The 15,094-nt window shown below is 36.5% G+C and overlaps 1 protein-coding gene across 7 annotated transcripts in view; it reads right to left on the bottom strand.

Annotated features, from left to right (window-relative positions):
- Positions 1-15,094, bottom strand: part of PDE1A (phosphodiesterase 1A) — a 230,481-nt gene that overhangs the window by 107,937 nt on the left and 107,450 nt on the right. The window lies entirely within an intron of this gene.

Below are 15,094 nucleotides of genomic sequence, written 5' to 3'. Positions count from 1 at the left end.
GCAGTTTCATCATCACTCCATGTACTACAGAGGTCTTAATGTTTTACTTTTCCTTCATAGGAGAATGGAATTAAAACTAACTCTGTTCAATCCAAATCAATGTTGGGTAGATTGTTTGTTTACCTTCTACAGACTAATACTGTAAAACCCTAACTGTCAAGTACAGTGTTTTCTTACGTGCAGTTTCATTGATTTCATTAGACTTATAATGACTACCCACGGGCTCAATTATTTGCAGGATCACATCTTTACTTGGTAAAGAAACACCATCAAAGGATAATCAGGAAAAAATATGGATGTAATGAAATCAATCCCTTTCACCAAACCAGTTTGCAATTTTCCATAAATGTACACTTGGCAATCTCAGAAGGCCGCTTTACATGGAAGTTTCAAACATCTGTGCTGCAGCCTAAAACTACCACATTAACGGATCTGTTCAGGATCTATACAACATCTTGGGACAGTGATGATAGCAGTCCAATTCATCCAGTCACTCTTTATTCTGTGAATATTCACTATACGAAATAAGGAGTGTTCTATGTATAAAAAGAAACCCCTCTTATTTTAAATGAACACTTGTAGAACAGCAGGTGTGCTTTTAAACATTTAAACATGGAGAATTTGTAAGGTATGTAATCCATGCTGTTTGTGTACTGCTTTGGATTTCACTTAATTTCATAAGAGAAACTAAACTGGACACTTCTCTAGAGTCTTCAGCATGGTTAATTCATTTTGCTTTCATTCCTGAATTTTATTCACAGCTGATTTACCAGCACAATAGATATACATTTGCATTTTGTGTGTTAGCCCATGCTAAGTTGAGTTGGAGTCACATTCCATCTTTAAATGAGAGGTGGTAACTCATGGCTTTATTGCCCATGTGAGCAGTTCTTTCAGTGCCAAGTCAGATTAATTTCAACCTCCTTTGGCAATTATTTAAACTAATTTCTTTGACTGCACTAGAATGAAGGAGAAGTTGCTGCTACTGGCCTTCCTCTGGGAGCTGATTCCTAACAGCTAAGACACAGTAATGACCATGTAGTCTTCCCAGTCCTTCGACTAGAGCCCTGGTTCTACCTTTTTGCTTATACTCAGTCCTGCAGCCCTGATCTAGTTTCTCCTCCTGGTAGGTGAGCTTTAATACATACTAGTTTGTAATGTGTGCTATAAGGTATGGTTAGGCATTACTATGGTCTTGATGTCATACTAATCTGGCTGTGTAGAAGTACTCTAATGAAGCTGGGAGACAAACTGAATTGGCCTGCAAAATTCACCTATTGATAATAGTCACAGAGGCAGGTCTTCCCATTGCTATTTCAGATGCTATGGAGGAGAAGAATCAGAGTGGGTGGAAAGCAATATGACATCAACACCACTATCTCTTCTTCAGTCTGCATCTGGTAAGTCTTGGCCCACAAAATTATCTTGACAGCGGGGACATCCACCCTGGTGCTAATAACCAGACTCTCTATTCCTGCCAAAGAAAGCTCAGCAGAAGCACCACTCAGTCTGGGAGATATCTGCCAAGGAAGTTCCTCCATAGTTCAGGAGAACACCAGGAGGGCACGGTTTGAGTGTGAAACTTCCTGGAACAATGGACTACAACAAGATGAACATAGTGCATGGATTGAGGAAATTAGCAAACTAGTGAAGACTGCAGTTACATCAGCAGCTGCATAAGAATGGCCACTGCCCACTCACATGTCAGACAGCGTTCTGCCTTCATTGCAAGTCCTTTATCCACCAAGATCTCAAATCTCCTATTAAAGGAAGTGATTCCTGTTGGTGAGAGAATTCACACCTCACTCTTCTGCTAGGAGGAGTTAGTGCAAGATAGTGGTCAAAAAATGTTCTTCTGCCTGAGGCATATGATCAGTTCTTTGCTTGCTGCTGCTTATCCTTGGTCGCTGATGGCACTGCCGGACACAATCCTCAGAGCAGTGAGGCAATCAGCAGCACAGCAAGCATTCTAACTCTTACTTCCAGCTGAAGCTAAAGGCCCAAAAGAGATAAATAAATATCAGAAATAAATATGTAGACAAATGATGTCAAGTAAAAAGACTGGAAAGATATAGGGCCTTTGGGACAAGTAGCTTTATTAAATGACTACCACAGGGACCAAATAATCAAGCAAATTTACAGAAAATTACCGAGATGAGGAAGAACAGAAATTGCCAAAAGCACACAAAGATAATGAGACAAGGGCTCTGAGGTTTTTTTTGTAAAATAATACAGCAGAGAGCACAAAGTATATAGGAAGGACTTGGGGGCAAATAACTGTTTCAAGAAACAGAGATATTTACAGAAGGAGAGGGATGATGGGCCATTACTTCAGTTTTATGCACAATAATAGAAATACACTATAATAGGAAAGTGCAAACAAATGTCGCTTAAAATGATGAAACCTTTGGAGGTCACAGTTATAGGAAAAGGAAGGAAAAAGGAAGGAACAGAATAAATACAGTATGAATGGGAATGAAATCAGAAAGGCAGAGGCATAAAATGAATTAAACTAACACGGATTCACACAGGCAAAGCCTGATGAAATTCACTGTTACGTACTTAAGGAACTAGCTGAATCTTGCTCTCAGTCATTAGTTATAGCTTCACAAACTAACAGAGAGGATGTATTAGAGGGCTGAGGAAAGGCACATAGTACATATCTTTGGGGAGGTAAAGAAGAACTTGGGAAATATATCTGTCCATTTAACTGAGATTCACAAAAAGAAACACATCTCATCGTTAATAAATCCATTTGTAAGAGCATACATGTTAAAAAAGTAATAAAATACAGCCAAAATTGATTTGCCCAAAGCAATTCATGTAAAACCTCTTTAATCTTCTTCTTTGCTAGACTAACTGGTCTAGTGTGTAAGGAGGAAGTACTTATGTAGTATATTGACTTTAATAAAGTCTTTACTGATGTCCTAATAAGACATTCTCATAAAGAAAGTAAGGAAATAAAACTTTGATGAAATTACCTAAGATGAGGATATGTCTGGTTGAATAAATAATTAGCAATGGTTCACTGCCAAAGAAGGAGCCCATTTCAAGCTGGCTATCATAAGATACCAGCTCAGATCTGGATAAAGAAACAAACCTCAGTGATAAGAGCTTGTGAAAGTCACCAGAATGGGTAAAGTTGCAAGTACCTAGGAGGTTAGGTAAATATTTCATTTGGAGAAAAGCTCCTCATTACACAAAATAACATTTAATATAGACAATTGAAAAATGTTATAGAAAGGAGATGGAGACAATTGATGAGGTATCAGCAATGTAGAAAATGATCTGGAAACTATACTGAGAATGATAGCATGAGTAAGAATGTATGATAACATAAAAAAGCAAGTCTTGGTGAGGTGATATGAGAGAGAGTTGTGTATACAGTAAGACATACCATTTTTCCATCAGCTAAGCCCTAAATAATTTTTTGCTGGAATAATCTGTCTATTTGGAGGAATCACAGTTTGAAGAAAGCTGTAGACATACCACAGACTGAAAAGGAAAACAATAATAAACCCTGGAAATCTAGGAAAAACCACCGGCAGGGAAATACTGAAGAACTGGATTAGTTTTCTCAAGTAAAGAGATGACTGAAAGCCACAGAGGCACACAAGGAAAAAGTTCTTATTAAGAAGTTGATGACAAACTATTCCTCCATACAATGAGGAAACAAACTTTTCAAACTGGGCGTGTTTTTACAGCATATCTCATTGTAGTGCACAGATATTGAGAGAATATGCAAAGAAGCTAAGTCAGGTTGTGGAAGCAGTCAGTAGCAGAATGAAGCTCAGCCTCTGCCAAGACATAGACTTCAGGTTTCCTAAGAAAACCATTATGTAGTCCAGTTTTACATCAGGTAATAGAGTCATTAAAGCTGTTTTTTACATTCCAAGAGGATGGAATGTAAAAGGGGAGACCTGGTAACACAACAGTACATTTTAATTTGGGCCCTGAAGGGACAATCATTCTGGTTAGATCACTCTTGCTGAAAATTGTTTAAAATATATATGCATTTTTACAGGGACTCGGTAATTTGTTTTTGTTCAAAACAAGAAAATACTGTTAATTATTTAGAAACAACATCCCAGTAATTCAGGTATAATATTAATTTAATTTTAATTTTTATGAAGCATGTTATAACATGCTGAAATCCTTTCTCCAGCGTTAAGGAAGCTATTAATTCGATTCACAACAATGTTTAAACAATTCCTTCTAATTGTCCATTATGAACAGAGAAGCTTACTGCAATACATTAGTTTTACACCAATGCATTTTACCTGTTTTACATAAAACAAAAGTTCCAGTCCATGTCTATCCAAAGCCACAAGAAAACACTTGGTTAGTTTTCAAATGAGAAGTTAACAGGACCTGTTATTCTGATGCTGAAAACTGGGTTTTCTAAAGTTAAGGGATTAATAATTTAAGAAAGATCAGCTCAGAACAAAATGCATCTCAGTTGATGCCACCAGGAAACCAAACTAATTTCCTCAAACAAGTACAAACACTTACCCATAAAGTCTATATCAACCACCATGACATGGCAAGAGCAACATTCTTTAAGGTCTGAACATGGACTGAAAACCTATGAGCTCCAACAAGCAGAATGACAGTACAGAAGAATAGAATCATAGAAACAAAGAATCATTTAAGTTGGAAAAGACCTTTAAGATCATCGAGTCCAACCGTAAACCTAACACTGCCAAGTCCCACTAAACTATGTCCCTAAGTGCCAGATCTGACTTAATTTCAGATGCAGACTTAAATTCTCTGTGTTGGGCAATGTTTCAAGTACTAGATGCAGGCCTGGAGGAAAGCTGGATGTCAACATTTCTGGTGATCAGGAAATTGCTTTACTTAATTTTTGCAAACTGAAAAAAAACCAACCTCACCAGGATCTGCTTCCTGAATAGATTTTTCAGATCCCTTAAAGTACCTTAAGGAGTCAGATATTTTTAACAATGAGAAAAATTACAAAGCCCACTCACGCCAGTTGGAAAATGGCTCAACAACTGATCTTGTAATGTCTCTTGAATTTGTCATTAACCTTGGAAAAGTCTGCCTGGGAATAGCACAAAATATCACACCAGCAGCGTCCCAAAGAGACCATCAGGCCGACATTAAATATTTAATATATTTCACCAGTGTCACTATCTGTAGTCTACCTACAGATAACATGGAGTAATTAACACAATTTATGTTTTAGTGTATTAAGGGATGAGTAAGCATGTAAAACTGCAAATGACCATATTCTCATTAATTTCTTTGTCAGCTCACCACCTGCTTATCTTTACATTTCCACATTACTCATTATTTTCTGTTACTCATTCTCTTCCTCTTCCAATTTTGCTTTAACTTCTTTATTATCCATTTTTCTCTCCTTTTTTTTTTTCTTCACATCATCTCTGTAAAGTTTCTCATCATCCTCCCTTTCTCAATTCCACAAACTCCTATCCAACTTCTCAGTGTTCCTCTGCCACTAAAGCCACTGACTTTTGTGTTGTTTTATATACTTACATATTCACCCCAATCACCATCAAGTTCAATTCTGGTGCTGACATCCTATACTTAAAATTCTGACTCTTCATCTGCATCTGTGGGGGTATCTGCAGGGTCCATCTACAGCAAAAGGGCCAGATAACATCAGCTGTTAAAATAGGACCATGAGTGTAAATAGTGTGTGTGGATGGGATACATAAAACTCTCTGAAAGGGTGCTTTCCCAAAACTATGTTGAAGAGGAATATGACCATCAGCCACATTAAACATTAACTGGGGAGTTATGAAGAGACTTCTGAAAAAAAGGAGTTGACTTGGAAAAAAGGTATAGAGGAAGCACAGAAATTGGGAGCAGCAGCAAGAGACCTTGGAGTGGAAACAGCAACGCTCAAAACCTGATTTGACACTGCCAGAAGGCACCATGCAGTCCTCGCAAGCTCTGCATCAGTGCAAGCTTGTGGGGTGCCTCAGCAGCTCCCAGAGCAGCAATGGGCACACACAGCACTGGAGGAAACACATCCCCATTGCAAGGTTTGTGGAGGTAAGGGAACAAGATTTTTCAGACTTAATTTACAATGTAAACTATGTCATGCCCCATCCTCCCACTTGCCCCCTTTCCTACGTCCTTTCCTACTCACAATCATCAGCTCTTTCTTCAACCTTTCCCAAAACCCAGGTCTCTTCCCCACCCGCTACCAGTATGCAGTGATCTTCTCCATTTAAAAACAGCCAGGCTTGACTCCTCCTCCACTTTAACTATGAACTGATCTCCACCTCCAGCATCAACTACATGCCTGGATTTCCCTTTCCGAAACTCACTGAACATCCACACACAGCCATGCCCCTGAGTTATTCTCTCCTTTTGATGAGATTACTAATATTTTTAACTTTTTATGAATCTATCATCAAAGTGCACTGACAGTCTCTATCAGTACACCACTTAGCATTAAAGGATCCCAATCTGTAGTGAGCTCACTAAATGGCAACACAGTACAAAAAGTACTAATAGACAATGTTGGGTTTATTCTTATTACGGTAAAGCATAATCTTCAAGATAATAAATTGAGGGCAGGCTTCTTCATAATAGTACAATGATCTATAAATATCCATGCTCAGAAAGCACCTATTATAGTAGTTCGCCATGGATATAATTTTTACAAATACTTGATCAATAAATCCTATTTCTATTATTTGCAATTTCTTTGCTTGCTTTTTTTGTAATCATCCAACATTCTTGACTTACATCTCCTGGTATTATAGTCATAATTTCAAAACTTAAAGATGAAGTAATGGGAAATATTTCTTTTTCTACATTTCCATGCACACTTCTTGTTAAAAATAAAAAATTTGTTATGTCTCCACAACATGACATAATGCTTTGCGGAGACATATAGGGAAGCTGAAAATGAGTTATGCTTGATACCAGAAGAAAATCTACATTTTTCTGGTCAGTTTTACATCGGGCAGGCTAATTTTACACCAAGATCACAATACATAAATGAAGACACAGAGTTTTATTTAATGCTATGTACAAGTTTATGTATAAAAATTAAGATATTAATTAAGATTAGCATAACTGAACTGCTTGTATTAGTCAAGTTAGTATTTCTAGATGATCCTGTATTATGGATAAAGCTTTCAAGTCCTTTGTGTTCTCCCCTCTTTCCTGCTGAATTTCAGGTTTCCAAACTCTGAATAAAACCAGATTGCCAGAAAAGAACATTAAAGCAAGTGGTATTGTTACAAATGTAGTGTTGCAATGGCCAACTAAGTTCTTATCAGAGAACATAATAAGTAGTCCATTTTTGCACACTAGCAGCTGAGCTCAGAAAATGACAGGTTTATGCCAATGCAGCCTATGCAGTTGTCTATAAAGGTCATAAAAATTCATATTTTTAAAACAACTTTAAAGTCATTCTTGAAAGCACAATTCAGAAAATTCTTTGGGATAACAGTTCCAAAGCTTTATGTAAACTGTTCCCTAGTCCCTCTTTTGGCTTTGCTAATTTTCTTCATGATTTTGCCATTATTGCCTCATAGACATCATAGTCATGTCAGAAAGTTAGAAATATTTAAAATATAAATTCTTTTCAATGCCTTGCCAAATCCTGTTTTCACCTTCAGATTAATCTTAAAAGTAAATCAATATAGTTATCATTCTTAGGTGGGTAGACAGTTTCTGTCATTTTTTTTCTATTATCTGCCTTTTCATGTACATAAAAGGAGAAATTTTGAAGAATTAAACTGAACGCTTGACAGTGTAAGCTTGTTTAATGGAAAATTAAACATTTCAGAAGTCAAGATTCCTGTAATATCCAGTAATAAACAGAATATTGGTTTGGATTGTTCTTTACTGTTCTCTCCTGGTTTGGAAATCAATTTTTAATGACATTATCCAATAGGTCCTTAAGGACAAGCCAAAATATTATAAACACAGAATACACTGAAATATTAAGTCCATGACAGGAAAAAAAAAGAAAGAAATATTTTAAATGTCATGTCTTCCTGACACACCTTGTTCTCATTCTCCTATTTAGTAAAGATAATTTCCAAGCAGATTAATGAACAAATGCTAATGAGCATCTCAACACTGTGGCCAACCCTAACATACACGGTTCTGCTACATGAGTGACTCAGGATTTCTTTTGCCTCAAGTGCATTTATGTGCACACAGACAAATTGGAAACCCAGAAAGTCATCCTAGTCTGGTTTTTCAACCGATGGTCACGAGATCCCTGTGATCTAGCCAGGATTATGCTGGAAGACATTCAGTCTGGTTTGACAGAATCAGCTGTTTAAGGACTGAAGTTCACTTTCCCTCTTTGCTGCTGCTTCTGGTGGGAGTGAGCCTCCCCTCCTCCTTCCACTGATTTCCACCCCCAGGTACGCAGGCAAGAGACCTACCTTCATGCTGGTCTCTGACCACAGCCCGGTGCTTAGCCAATGCATCCTTCTCACCACCACAGAGACAAACTAAAAACTCTGCCTTTACAACATGTAAAACCTGCCTATTGCTTAAACATGCAAGACAGGGCATATTGCCTTTGCTAACTCCTTAAGTTTTCTTGGTGGAGCTGCTGCACTGGACAAGCTATGGTTTTCATCACAGGCTTTCTTACACAGATACGAAGCATGCTAACCTGAGACAAGGCAGGTGCCGTGTACTCTGTGAGAACTGCAGGAACTAATGCTTTGGGAAACCAGAAATGAGTATTCTTACCGGGTGATTCAAACCTATGACTTCCCAGAAAAGGATAATGCAAGAGACAAGTAAAAATAAATCTCTCCCACCAACTGAGGCTGCAAGGTTTGTGAAATAAGAGCAACTCTTATCTTTTGCTACAGCTCCTCTTCTTACCAGTTTGAAAATGTAAATCACTGCTAATCTGTGCACTGGTCCAGTGCTTTTCTTTTCACCATAACCATTTATATTGTTTCTTCTTTACTCATTGCCTTTGTCTCACAAAAGTGAAGAACGCAGCATAACAGGGGTTTTTATGGCTATTAGGTCTGATGAAACATATTTCCAATACAATGTTTCACAATGCCAGGACCCCAAATATTTGCGCATATAATTTAGTTCTTCAATCTGTCTCAAGAGTAAGTTAATTCCGCCCCAGAATGAATTATATTTTCACCACTGATTTTTCAGAGAAAAATAGGAGAAAAAAATTTTCCCCACCAGGCAAAAAATTAATTCAGCCTCAGATCTCAACAGAATTCAATTTCTTTGCTGCCTATTGTCCCCTCTATTTACTAGGATGTGCAAAAAAGTCACTGTTTTCTTTTGAACTTTCTCTTGTACCTTCTTCATTGCTTTCTCCTCTTGAAGGAGTACTACCACAAAGCCAGGTGACAGCTGTAGAGTCACTGCTCATCACTCCTATTTCTTCAGGGATAATAGGAGAATTTCCATTCTTCCCTTCTTAACTCCTCTGAAAAGCAAGTAACTATGCCTGATCTGCTACTGCTCTTCTGCTACTATCTGAAAAATTGCCTCCTTTTGATCCCAGTTGAGGCATAACCTGACTTTCCTGAGAATGTCCTTCCAAACCGTGCAAATGACACTTTAATTCCAACTAAAAGTAATCCTTAGAGATGAAAATGTTAATCACGGAATGCACATCAATTCTCACTTAACATTTCTTCTTCAGAAGTTTACAATCAAAGTTAGTGTTAAATCAGTTCTTGATTAAGTAGGAACAAAGTGAAGGGAAAGTTGTAAGAAAAAGCTTGAAATATATAAGCAATATTGTTTTTCATATGGTATGTTCCCTAGAAAGTGTAACCCAGGGCAGGACAAAACTGCATATACAACAATACAAAATAAAATGCTTTTCAGTTAAATAAATAAGCATGCCCCCAATGAACTGCTTTAAGTTAGGAAATTTAGTGGACTAAAATACAAAAAATGCAATAGTTCTTATCCATCAAAAGCTTTTGTTTTCAGCTGTTAAAAGTACCAGAACAGATGGTCCTTTTCACAAGTCCATTCGTAAAAGCAGTCAGGATTTTCCCCACAATTTCAGTAGCAATCTAGACTACCATTACTGGGATGGCTGTAAACATTCTTCTAATTTCCTGTCTCAGTCTGGTTATGTCCAAGCTACCTATATTATAGAGCATGCTATGCTATAACATATTATCAATGCATTTAATTTCAACCAGTTTTTTTCATGCTGAAATTTCTAAAATGTATTTATTCACCTTCTTCTAGTGTGATTAAGAGGCTGAACACTAACATTTGGACAGCTGTTCAGAAGTATCTGAACAGCTTTAAGCTACAACATTTGCTCCTTTTCTTCTGCATTTCTAATGTACTTGGTTCTGTCTCCTTTCAATCTACTTATTGAATAAATGTGTATCATCTGTCTGAAAATTGGATTCTCCATGCTTTCCCCCCTACTTAATCTACTGTTCTGTCTCTCCTGCTTTCTTAATTTACAAAATGCCACCCACTGTCCAAAGTTTTTGATGTACTGCTTTACATTTTATCTTTCTTGCCACCATCTTCTGGAAGTGCCATGTTTCTCAAAAACTGTAATTTATTAGGCTGAATTTCTAAGAACTTTTTACACCCTTCATATTGTTCTGGATACTCCTCAAAAATGTCTTCACTGACTGCTTCAATCAAATTCTTTTTTCATAGCTTCTTATCAGGCTAGGAGCAGACGCTCCTGTCCTCTCAATCCTCCTCCCAAAGCCCAGTTTTTTTATTATTTCTTTTTTACACCAAGCTCTTTTTCATTACAATTTATAAGTTAGTTCTTCTAAGGTACTGCCATTTAAAAAAAAAAAAACTATCAACAGTTTAAACCAATACACAACTATGTAATATTTTGGGGTATTTACCCATCAGTGTAGCCATTAAAGCCACACAGGAAGAGGAAGAAGCAGCCATGTAGGCAGAAAATACCTTTAGCAACATCACCAACAGCATGGCCATGGCTATGAACTATATGTAGCTTTGCAGAAGTTGCAGCAAACTTTGCCATTAGGGGAAGGGGCAATCAAGAAAGAGACTGTGATTTCAGGATCTTCTTGTGGTGCTGTCTTTTTACATTCCAGCCTTTTCTTAGAGCAAGAAGCAAAGGATGATTACATCATCTCTTTCCTGCCCACCTTCCTCCTACACCACAGGAATAAATTGTCACTCATTAAATTAATATGCTACATTAATTTACAATTAAGCTATCACTAGCAATAATGATATATAATGTACATTCATTGTAATTGCAGTGCACAATTCAACATAAACCTGGCAAAGTTTCCCATACCTCTGCTTATTCCCTACACACAATATAAAGATAATAATAATTTGGACCCATTTAAAGGCCACTACAAATAAAGGGAGAAAACATCCTTTTTTTATGAGCTTCTAAGCAACTAAAATCTTCAACTTTCTAGGCTGCCCACAGGTACATAATTTTTTTCTTGTTTACTGAGTAAGTTGCTTCTTCTTCATATGTTATTCTGATTTGGTACCTTTTCTACAGACACTAATTGAAAAGGTGCAAACACCAGTTATACCCATGCAAAACACAAATATACCTGTTCAGTACATACTATATTGAAGCCACAGGATAAAGAGAGTAAGCTGGAACTCAAAAATAGGGAAAAAATAATGCATTAGCATAGTATGAGGATGTATTTGCTTGTACTTGGTAAAACTCCTGAATATTTTGAGCACCCAGGAAGGGGCGGGGGAGGGGTTGGAACAAAAGGAAGAAAACAGAAGTCATGTAAGGGCATTACACCGATGGATATTTTTTGCTAGAAAATCCTTGTTAGTGTATTTTTTCAAGAGGAAAAACTTAGAATGTCTAGAAGTCACAGAACATGCTGTTTCTATATTTCATTACACCCCATGTAAGCGAAAAAAAAAACCTCAAAAGTTTTTGTTATTATTTTTTCCACGCATTACAGCAGTATAAATATTTTCTGGAAACCAGGTCTTTGTAAACATTTACAATATACTGTACAGTAAATACAGTATATAATTACCTATGTGCTCTGTAGTGGTGTAAAAATCATGTTGGAATAGTTTCTGCCAGTGGATTACAGTAAGCATCAACATCTAGTTTTTGGAGCTTATTTTAGTACAGAATAAAATAATTAATCAGCCATATATCTTTTAAGGGACTAGACGCAAGAGACCAAAGGACTAGACTGGGTCATTTTCTTAGGGAAAATTCAAAGTTACAGAGAGATCCAATCTAGCTAATTGCAGTTAATACAAAATTCATATATATAATGAACAAAGATACTGGAACAACAGCAAAAGTACAAGGGGCTTCTCTCATATGCAGACACCATAGAAAAGATAATAATAAAGCTCCTTGAAGAGCTGGAAAACAACTGTTTTTCACCCTTGTTCTTTCCCTTGCTTTCAGCACCATAAGCCCTATTTTCCTGTCCCTATTGCTATAAGGGAAAACCCTTGATCCAAAATTGCATGAGACCACAGAAAATGTGCAGAACAGAAAAAAAGAGGTATTTTGAAGCTAATGTATTAATACTTTTTAAACACATTAAGAGCCTTAAATCAAAGATGTTACACAGCAAAGACAAATTCTTTGTTATTATCCAACTGCCATTCATCTGGAAATCTCAAAAGACCATGGGTTTCTTGAAATAATTCCAGGCTTTCTTGGATCCTGCCAAGGCAGAGACACCAAAAGAACAAATCCTCTTGTGATACTCTGATCCTTTTGCTTCCATTCACAGTCAAGACCAGGAAGACCAAAGTCATACAACCCATCCCACCCCCCCACCAAGACTGAAGCAGAGTACAGAAAAACGTTGGTTTCAGTATAAGCTTTGACTAACAACTGTGTAGATTCTTACATTAAGAGAAATCATAGAACTTTGAGAACTAAACCACCTATTGTGTCATCTAAGCTATACGATTGGCAGGGAAGGATTTGTTCCCTACAGCATATTTTATATGGCTTTCTTCAGTCTAATTTTAAATGTCAGAACTATGAAGCTCTCACTGCTTTCTTTGAGAAAGCTGATTTGTTTATTGTTTGAATTAATTTCACCATCTCCAGTTATAGCAAACATGCTCAAATGCTGTTCTTAATAAAAATATGGAATGTTCTCAGTAATTTATGTTAGCATTAAAATATCCAGTGAATATCCAAGCCATAAGTTCTGTTGAAATATAACTTTGCATAAGCAGACTGTTCTTTTGATATTAAGGAATGCAGGAATCTCTAAGTATTTGGCAGTCGGTTTCTGATGCAATTACAAAATTTTATCCAAATTGATGTGCTTCAGTAACCAGTTCAATGTGATTCATAAGCTTGGCTTTTTTACATGGTTATACTTCTGAATGAATTTTTTAGTTATTTCCAAGCACTACTGGGTAGCAAATACCAAAAGTTACACTTCTTTCCCAGTATTTGTATTTTTACTTCTTCATGAATTCAGAACTTACAAAAAATTTTGAAAATTAGTCAGAAATATCTTTTTATTACTGAGTTTCCCATCTTGAAACATAATACCTATCCCACTCTTATGTAGAGGATTGGAGATATCGAAGGTATTATTTAGAATAGATACTCAACCATTTTTTACATTACTGAGAAGGCAGCTCAAGCAAAAGTACAGCCCACTGTAAATGTAACTTTGCTAAGTGGGGAGATATTCATATGTACTTAATAAGTTCTGACATAGCTCTCAGGAAAGACCTGATTTTTAAGAGTAACTATATTAGTGTTGGCTGCAGGTGTAGCATGGGTAAATAGGTTTAACACTTGGGTAATTTGATATTTTCTTGCCTTTTCTTTTCTTTTTGAGGAAGAAATTGACTAGACTGCTGATTCAGTTACCTCAGTGTAAGATTTGTGCCCAGTAAAACCATTTCACCTACATGGAGAGAAAATTACAGGGTTAAAAGGACTGAGGCTAAATTTTCACAATTCTTCTATAAGAACACTTTTTCACTGGAGAAATATTTTCTAAAGTCATAAGGAAAATGAACACACATTAAAAAACCCAGCTTTTTAATGTACTATGATAGCATCTGTATTTACTGTACATGATACGATCTTTATGGCATACGGAGATTGTCTTTCTGTTTCAGCTGCCTAAAATATTATGCTGGTCTCGACCTTGGAAACACTTCTTAAGCATTTACTGTAGTATTACAGAGATCTTTTGCCAGAAGAGTCACTGCAGAGCCATGGACTCATAGGGGGCTTTCCATATTAGGGGTTTTCTTGCTCTGGATTAAGCATGCCAACAGTAGTTAGTTGCCGTTCTGTATTTAGAACTGATTTGCAGGAATGGATTTCAGTAAGAAATGTTGAAACTTCTTGTATTTCATGGAGTTAAGCTCACTCCCACAAGACAATTTAGGGAAACATCCGTTAAGAAAGCTCTTGCAAACTATCTAGTACTACACTGGCTACAGCAGATTTCTATAGCAGGTTCCCGAACACATCAGGAAATATGCACTTATTCACCCGCAATTCTAATGGCCCCAAAAGACTGTGAAAAATGTGCATTTAAAATATTTTTTTTTAATATTATGGTTTATGGGATAATTATCATAGATCCTTAAAAATAATTATTGATGTTTAAACAGATATATATTCAATTAAACTATTAGCTTAAATAAAAAGCTATCACTTGAGGAAAATATCAAATGTCTCTTAATTGTCAGTCATAAGCTTTCTGTGAAATAACTTCATAACTCCACTTTATCAAAGTGCAAAATGCTTAATTTAATTTACGATATAAATTGCATAGTAAATCTACACAGGACATTCAAATTTAAGGTTAACAGTTAAATCAATTCAATCCCATAGTAACCTTCTAATGTCCAGATTCTCTTTCTGCACCGTAACTATAACACTACTGAAAGATTTCTCCACATGTAACATTAGTAGGACATAATCGTGGCATGATTACCTGTCTGAACTGACCCTGGAGCTGCAATACCAACTGTTACTGTACTCCCATAATATATGACATCAGTAGTGGCCATCCAATAAATAAGAATCTTGTATTTGCTCTGGGACCATCTATAATATTATATTTATTTGTCATATCAACACTGGGGTTACAATATCCTACTGATGTCACCC

Source organism: Buteo buteo, chromosome 5 (assembly GCF_964188355.1).
Source record: "Buteo buteo chromosome 5, bButBut1.hap1.1, whole genome shotgun sequence".
Classification (NCBI taxonomy): Eukaryota; Metazoa; Chordata; class Aves; order Accipitriformes; family Accipitridae; genus Buteo; species Buteo buteo.
This window is presented reverse-complemented; position numbering and strand designations above follow the sequence as displayed.